Source organism: Podarcis liolepis, assembly GCF_965112155.1.
Source record: "Podarcis liolepis genome assembly, chromosome: 1".
Classification (NCBI taxonomy): domain Eukaryota; kingdom Metazoa; phylum Chordata; class Lepidosauria; order Squamata; family Lacertidae; genus Podarcis; species Podarcis liolepis.
In genome coordinates, this window is record NC_139554.1 from 100,710,408 (window position 1) to 100,716,885 (window position 6,478).

The window sequence follows — 6,478 nt, forward strand, 5'->3', positions numbered from 1 at the left end:
ATAGTAGCAATTATACTAATTTCTGTGCGGGACTTTCTGTCCATTTGCTATTTATACTGTATACCGTAGGGAAAGTCTCCAGCCTTCTGTCTATTTCCTGAAGGATTTTTGGTTTTATCTTCAAGGATTTGCCTTATTTACTAGAGTCTGACCTCTCCTTTAGTGTAAGCATATTGCTTCGTGTTTAGCTCATTTACTGAGTCAGCTAAACGAGTGCCAAATATTGTTCTCTTTGCAGGATGTTCTTCCTGGAATTCCACAGCACACCAAAGAGACATTCAGTGGGAAAATGAAAATAAGGTCAACTTTCCCTCAGGAGTGCAGAGCACAAGAAATATGCTAACACTCTCCGAGACTTCCTTCCCAGAAACCTCGAAGCCACTAAGGCGTCTCGGTTATTCTAACAAATTTAAATCTGCAGTCGTTTCCTTGCATCTCCATTCCTGAAAGAAAGATGCTGAAATAAAGAGTAAAAGTCCCTCACTTTCAAGAAAGGATATTTTACCCAAGGATTGTGGTTCAATAAAGGCTGTATTTATGTTGGATACATGCCCCGTGATATGAACAAGCCATCAAAATCTAATTTCACTGATTAGATACCTAGTGTTGAGAAGGGAAGCTGTCATCCCCACCAACATGGAAATGAATTGCTAAGTCAACTTGCATGATGCACAAATATTTCTGCCAAGACCTTGGTTAACACCAACTTTCTTTGACTGGACAAATGGGAAACATGTCAAATGAAGAGGTCTTATAAGAACTGTAGTTTGCCTAGTCCTGTCACAACACTGAGGAAATGCATATTCTTTGAGGAATGATCCAATGGACCTTTTCACCCTGTGTCATCTAAGTTTCTGGGGAATTGTGAATCATCTTTCTTGACACAAAACGTTGCAAGAAAACAAAAAGTTTCTCTGGAAGAGCTACAGGAAAATAGTAAATTGCACTTTAACTTTCCAGGTTTTAAAACTTTAAAGGCTGGTTTGCTGCATAACCTACTCTGAAGTAAGTCCCATTTAGTTCAGTGGGGTTATTGTCAACACAGATCTGGCCATGATTCAGCACAAGCTGAGATCTTTTAAGTCCTACCAGTTTCAATGGAAGAGTTAAAAGCATCTCCTATTGAGACTGTTAAAGCTTAAAAATGATGAACTTTGACTGAATCATGTTTGTGGATCCAGAGCAATGAGGACAAATGAATCTGTAATACGTTCTCTTTTAATATTTAGACTTCAACTGCTATAGTTCAGAAAGTTTGCATGAATTTCTAGGCCCTGTTCAGGTGTGTGTCTCCACCCACAGAAGGGAGGGGGACATGTTTCCCGCTATTTCCATTGTGCCCTTGTCACTGGATGGGCAGCTCTCACAGTGAGCCCTCCAGGGCTTTCAAAAATGAAATTTCATTGGTAGCGGGGGAAGGGTGGCTAACCTCAACAGGAACTTCATGTGAAAGGGCATTTTTCATTTTCATTTTAAAGGATTAAACATGCATTTATTCAAGTAAGGAAAAGTCATGAAATGTGCATTTTAATAGGAAGTGATTGCAACTGCAATAAAAATAAATTTAAAAATTGTCCAGTAGCACCTTAGAGACCAACTAAGTATGTTCTGGGTATAAGCTTTTGTGTGCATGCACACTTCTTCAGATACACATGAAAGCTTATACCCAGAACATACAGTGGTACCTCGGGTTACATACGCTTCAGGTTACAGACTCCGCTAGCCCAGAAATAATACCTCGGGTTAAGAACTTTGCTTCAGGATGAGAACAGAAATTGTGCTCTGGCAGCGCGGCGGCAGCAGGAGGCCCCATTAGCTAAAGTGGTGCTTCAGGGTAAGAACAGTTTCAGGTTAAGTACGGACCTCGGGAACGAACTAAGTACTTAACCTGAGGTACCACTGTACTTAGTTGGTCTCTAAGGTGCTACTGGACAATTTTTATTTATTTATTTTGGCTGTGTCAGACCAACACGGCTACCTACCTGAATCTAACTGTAATAAAGTTGGCATTTAAAATTTAACTAAAAAAGTCCAAGACTCTGAAACCCCTCTCTGGAACAGGCTGATACTGTTGCCTGTCTCCGACTGAAATAAAGTGGGCGTTAGCAGGCTAGGGAATCTTAAAAGGTGGTACCAATCTTGTACCTGCTTGTGTGTCATTCACTATAAGATTATGAAGGGACGCAATTCTCTCAGTTTGCACTGAGTACGGTGAGAGAGTTGTGACTGCTGCCAGACATTTTTGCACCACGCCAGAAGTTATGAGAAACAGCTGGTGAAGATAGTGAAGACATTGAACACCCTAAATCACTCCTGTGCAGGAGATGGGGGCACTTCAGAAATTATTTGCTGGCATTCACATGCTTCATCCGAAAACATACCATCTTTTCCTGGGAAAACTCTGGCACACAATATCTGTTGGCTTAAGGCATTTTGCAACAGCTTATTGAAGCTCTTTGTTTCCTTCTCTCAGGATTTGGCATTGTGCACCTCACCTACACACCAATTTCTGAATAGCTTAATCAGCATGACGCCCTGGAAATGTTCACTAATTGCTCATAGGGATGCTTCCTCCTCCGAGATTGGTCCTCCAGTCACCTAGACTTGGAATTTACTTCAAGGCAGGCCCTTAAAGGACTAATCAGAGAGTCCAAAAGAACAACAGACTTCTCAGGACTTCGAGTCTCCATTTGTTGCTCCAAAACCCCCAAAGACAGTAATGCTGGCAAAGGGGAAGACTCCCAGAAGGGAAGCCTGCTGGGAAATTGAGTTCTTGACCCATATTCCAGAAGCAATTTACAATTGAAAACACTGGCAAATTTATTTTAAGTATCTCCTCCCTCCATATGAATTTGAGAGACCCAAAGCTAATAACTAGGTAAGTAGGGCTCACCCATTAAACTAACTTGATAGGCTGGAACTGCCCTGAATGCAACTCCTGCAGCTAATTCTGCAATTTATTCTGTTTTCCAAACATTTCCCTAACTTTTAATTTGCATGTTATGTTTAAGCATTCACGTGACATAAAAATCACTTCTGGAAATATAGTAAAGTTCAAATTTAGCCCTCTTTTCCGTGTTAGTTGCTTCCAGAAAAATCCATTAGCATGCATGGAGACCTGGAAAATCCTGAGAGTTTTGCAACTAACTCAAGCGTCCATATGTCCACATGCCCTTCTCTCCAGCTGTCAAACTTGTGCCAAGAGAAGGTGTCCACAGAAAAGACGTCCTGTAAGACAACCCAGTCAGTTTATAGCAGAGGCAAGATTCAATCCCGGGACTTCCTGATTTACAGCTGAGTCTTGTGCAGTGGAATCCTTCGTTTATCGTACATTGAATCAACGTGAAGCTTTAAAAAGCAATAATAATAATAATAATAATAATAATAATAATAATAATAATAGTTCCTGAAATGGTTTCAGAGAAACAAAGAGCATGGTTTTAAGGTCTCTAGGGGGGTATGACTATTTCATTGTAAAGCATTTTTATTGACAGTTTCATTTTTATTCCAGGGAGATTTTCACCGACTTAAGAAATACATTACAGTGACTTCGAGCGAAACAGTGTGGATCCAGCCTTTCCCCCCCCTTTTACAACTTTCGTTGATGTCAGTTGGAATCCCTCTCATGCACCCAAAGTAGAGTTTAGCCTTTGGATTGTGTTGTTTGTTAAGTGAGCAAGTATGTAATACCAACATGTGAACACACACACACACACACACACACACACACACACACACACACAGGTCCCCCAAAGCAGCTGCTTCAATCTCTCATTTGCTTTGAAGGGTCCTAAGGCCACCTGGACGTTGTACCTACTGAAAAGTATATGATTCTGAAACTGTTCTCCTTCTGCAAGAACCCTGCAACTAATATTTTCTGTATTTCCTTGACTGAATCAAGCACGTACACTCACTCTGAAACAACCACTAGATTCCATGTGAGATACAGTTTCAATTTTACGGTAAATTTCCTGTTTTATGGATTCCTTTCTAAAAAAAGCTCCTTGTGGTATTCTTGGGAGAACACTAACTTTTTCTTAAAGCAGACAAAACTCTGCCCTTTTCTCAGCTCTTAGGGTGATTTTTTCAGCTTTCTCCTCACCCCCCCCTTAAAAAATAGATTGGAGCTAATAATTATTTTATCTGCCTTCAAAACCTTACACTGTAGTTATTTAAAATGTATTTATGAACAAATCAGTTTATTATTTCATTTTTGAAAAAAGTGTTCAGTTGCTTGCATATTGTTGTTTGGTGCAGGTTTTTTTTAACATTCAATAACTTGCTCTGATCAGGCCCAAAACAGATGATCAGGACATATGATTGTTGCCAACCAACATCTCTTGTATCCCAGTTATAACACAGGGAAGAGTTGTAGCTCAGTGGTAGAGCACTTGAATTGCATGAAGAAGATTCCAGGTTCAAAATACCTGGCATCTCCACCCTGTTATAGACTATACTGAGCCAAATTGCAATATAAAGCAGTTTCCTAGTAATGCCTTGTAAAAAAGCGACACATATTATTATGAACCATCCTGTGATCTGCCCTGAGACCTGCAGGTGTAGCATGATATATAAATTTAATAATAATAATAATAATAATAATAATAATAATAATAATAATAAATTGCACCTAGCTGCTGTGTGCATGTGCAGAGAATGGCTCTACCAGAAACTGAAAATAACAGTTTCTCATTTTTCCAATCTTAAGTCATGTTCTTCGCAATTCCACATCAGCTTGCATTTTTTAAAAAAAGAAAAATATTTCATGAAAATTCATCAGTATTTCAGTGCAAATTTCTCCAGACACACCCATTTTGCAAGAACCGTTCTCTAATATAATGCATTTTATATGCTAGTTTTAGGAACACAAGCACTTTTATGCACACTTTCCCCTAATAAACACATTTTTGGACACATTATTCTTTGGGAGAAACGCACTGCGAAATTTGTAAAATAGGAGAATCAGGAAGGATAGCTGCATTTTGGTTCAGAAAGTGAGAATTAGGGAGTTTTGCATTTAAATACTAACCAAACAACATTGCTCCCCATCCCTCATTGCACCCTCTTACACTTCACTTCCTGCTGCTTCAAATGGGTGGATGTTCTGTTATATCCATGATGATGTCATATCAAGCATCCTTTTTTACTAGATGCAGCAGCCATATGTCCTGATAGTATTGAGTCTGGGATCTGGACAAAGCTGGGCACACAAGTACGATCGGTTGCAGTTTTGGAAAGCACAAGGCAATTTTGTTTTAATTTTACATTGTTTAAGAGGGGTGGGCGGGATGAGAAGTCATTTGCATGACTTAGTAGCTAGCTTTTATTTTAAACAGTCTGCACAGATGATGACAAATAGCATCTTTGTATTCAGGAAGAGTATGAAGTTACTTGGTGAAAATCACTGCATGTGTTAAATCTTTTCAGCCTGAGCTATAAATATTAAAGGTATGTAGGTATTAAATTACATGATTGCAAACAATGACACGAGCCACAGACAGCACTCTTTGTAGTTTTTTTTTTAAAAGAAATGAAAACAAAAACAATTACTGGCAAATATATAGCATGTCATAACTTCCTAGTGCCAATATGTTGTCAAAGATGTCACAGAGTGGTGTCACAGAATCTATTAGAATGGAGCAGAAGATAGTCACTGCTAATCAGTGTGTAGACAACACTGAGTTAGATAGACCAATTGTCTTGCTTGGTATAAGGGAACTTTCTGTGTCCCTGCTCCTAAAAACCTGATCAGTGTCGATTCCTCTTCCTTTCTCACGACTGCATCGACTAAAGCATGCATATTCCTGTGCGGCACACAGGAATGCTATCTTGTGGCTACTGTATTTATTTATAGCTTTGCAGAAAAGCAAAACTGTTGGACATTGGCACGACGGAAAGAAATAGTATACTATTAGAAGTTTGGCAGAGGTATTTGGGTAGTTAACCACAGGACTGGTGTTTAGGGTCCGAACTGTTGGATGTCTTCCAAGGTCCTTTGGCTAGCAGGGACTCCTCTGACAATCTCTGGAGCCTCTTGAACCAGTTTCTCCTCATCTTTGATGTATTGAATATATTGATATATTGAATCCAAATTTGGAAATAGGGTGAGTTCACAGTCTAACAAAATGAAATCCTGGAAGACTAAACATTCCCAGACATTGTACCTGGCCTTGTACCTAGCAAGAGATAAGTCCCACCCAATAGACAGGTTCACTGTCACAGGGTCATCTGAGGCCATACTGTGTCCAACAAATTAGTATGCATATACTCCTCGTCTTGCACAAGCTCACACATGGGAGATGGTTGTGGTCATTCATTCCACACCTCTGCTGATCCATCACATTGTGTGCAGCTCTGGAAGGTCCCATTCAAAGTGGGCGAGGAGAAAAGTGGCAGAACATTCGCCTTGCCTGCAGAAGGTTCCAGTTTCAATCCCTGGCATCTTCAGTGGGGGTTGGGAGAAACCCTGCAGAGCCAT

The 6,478-nt window shown here is 39.9% G+C and overlaps 1 long non-coding RNA gene across 1 annotated transcript; it reads left to right on the forward strand.

The window, feature by feature from the left end:
- The first annotated feature begins 734 nt into the window (after positions 1-734).
- On the forward strand, positions 735-3,653 carry LOC310703282. Its single transcript, XR_014524058.1, has 3 exons — positions 735-936; positions 2,474-2,878; positions 3,512-3,653. It is a non-coding gene; the product is annotated as an uncharacterized lncRNA (long non-coding RNA).
- The last annotated feature ends 2,825 nt before the right edge of the window (positions 3,654-6,478 follow it).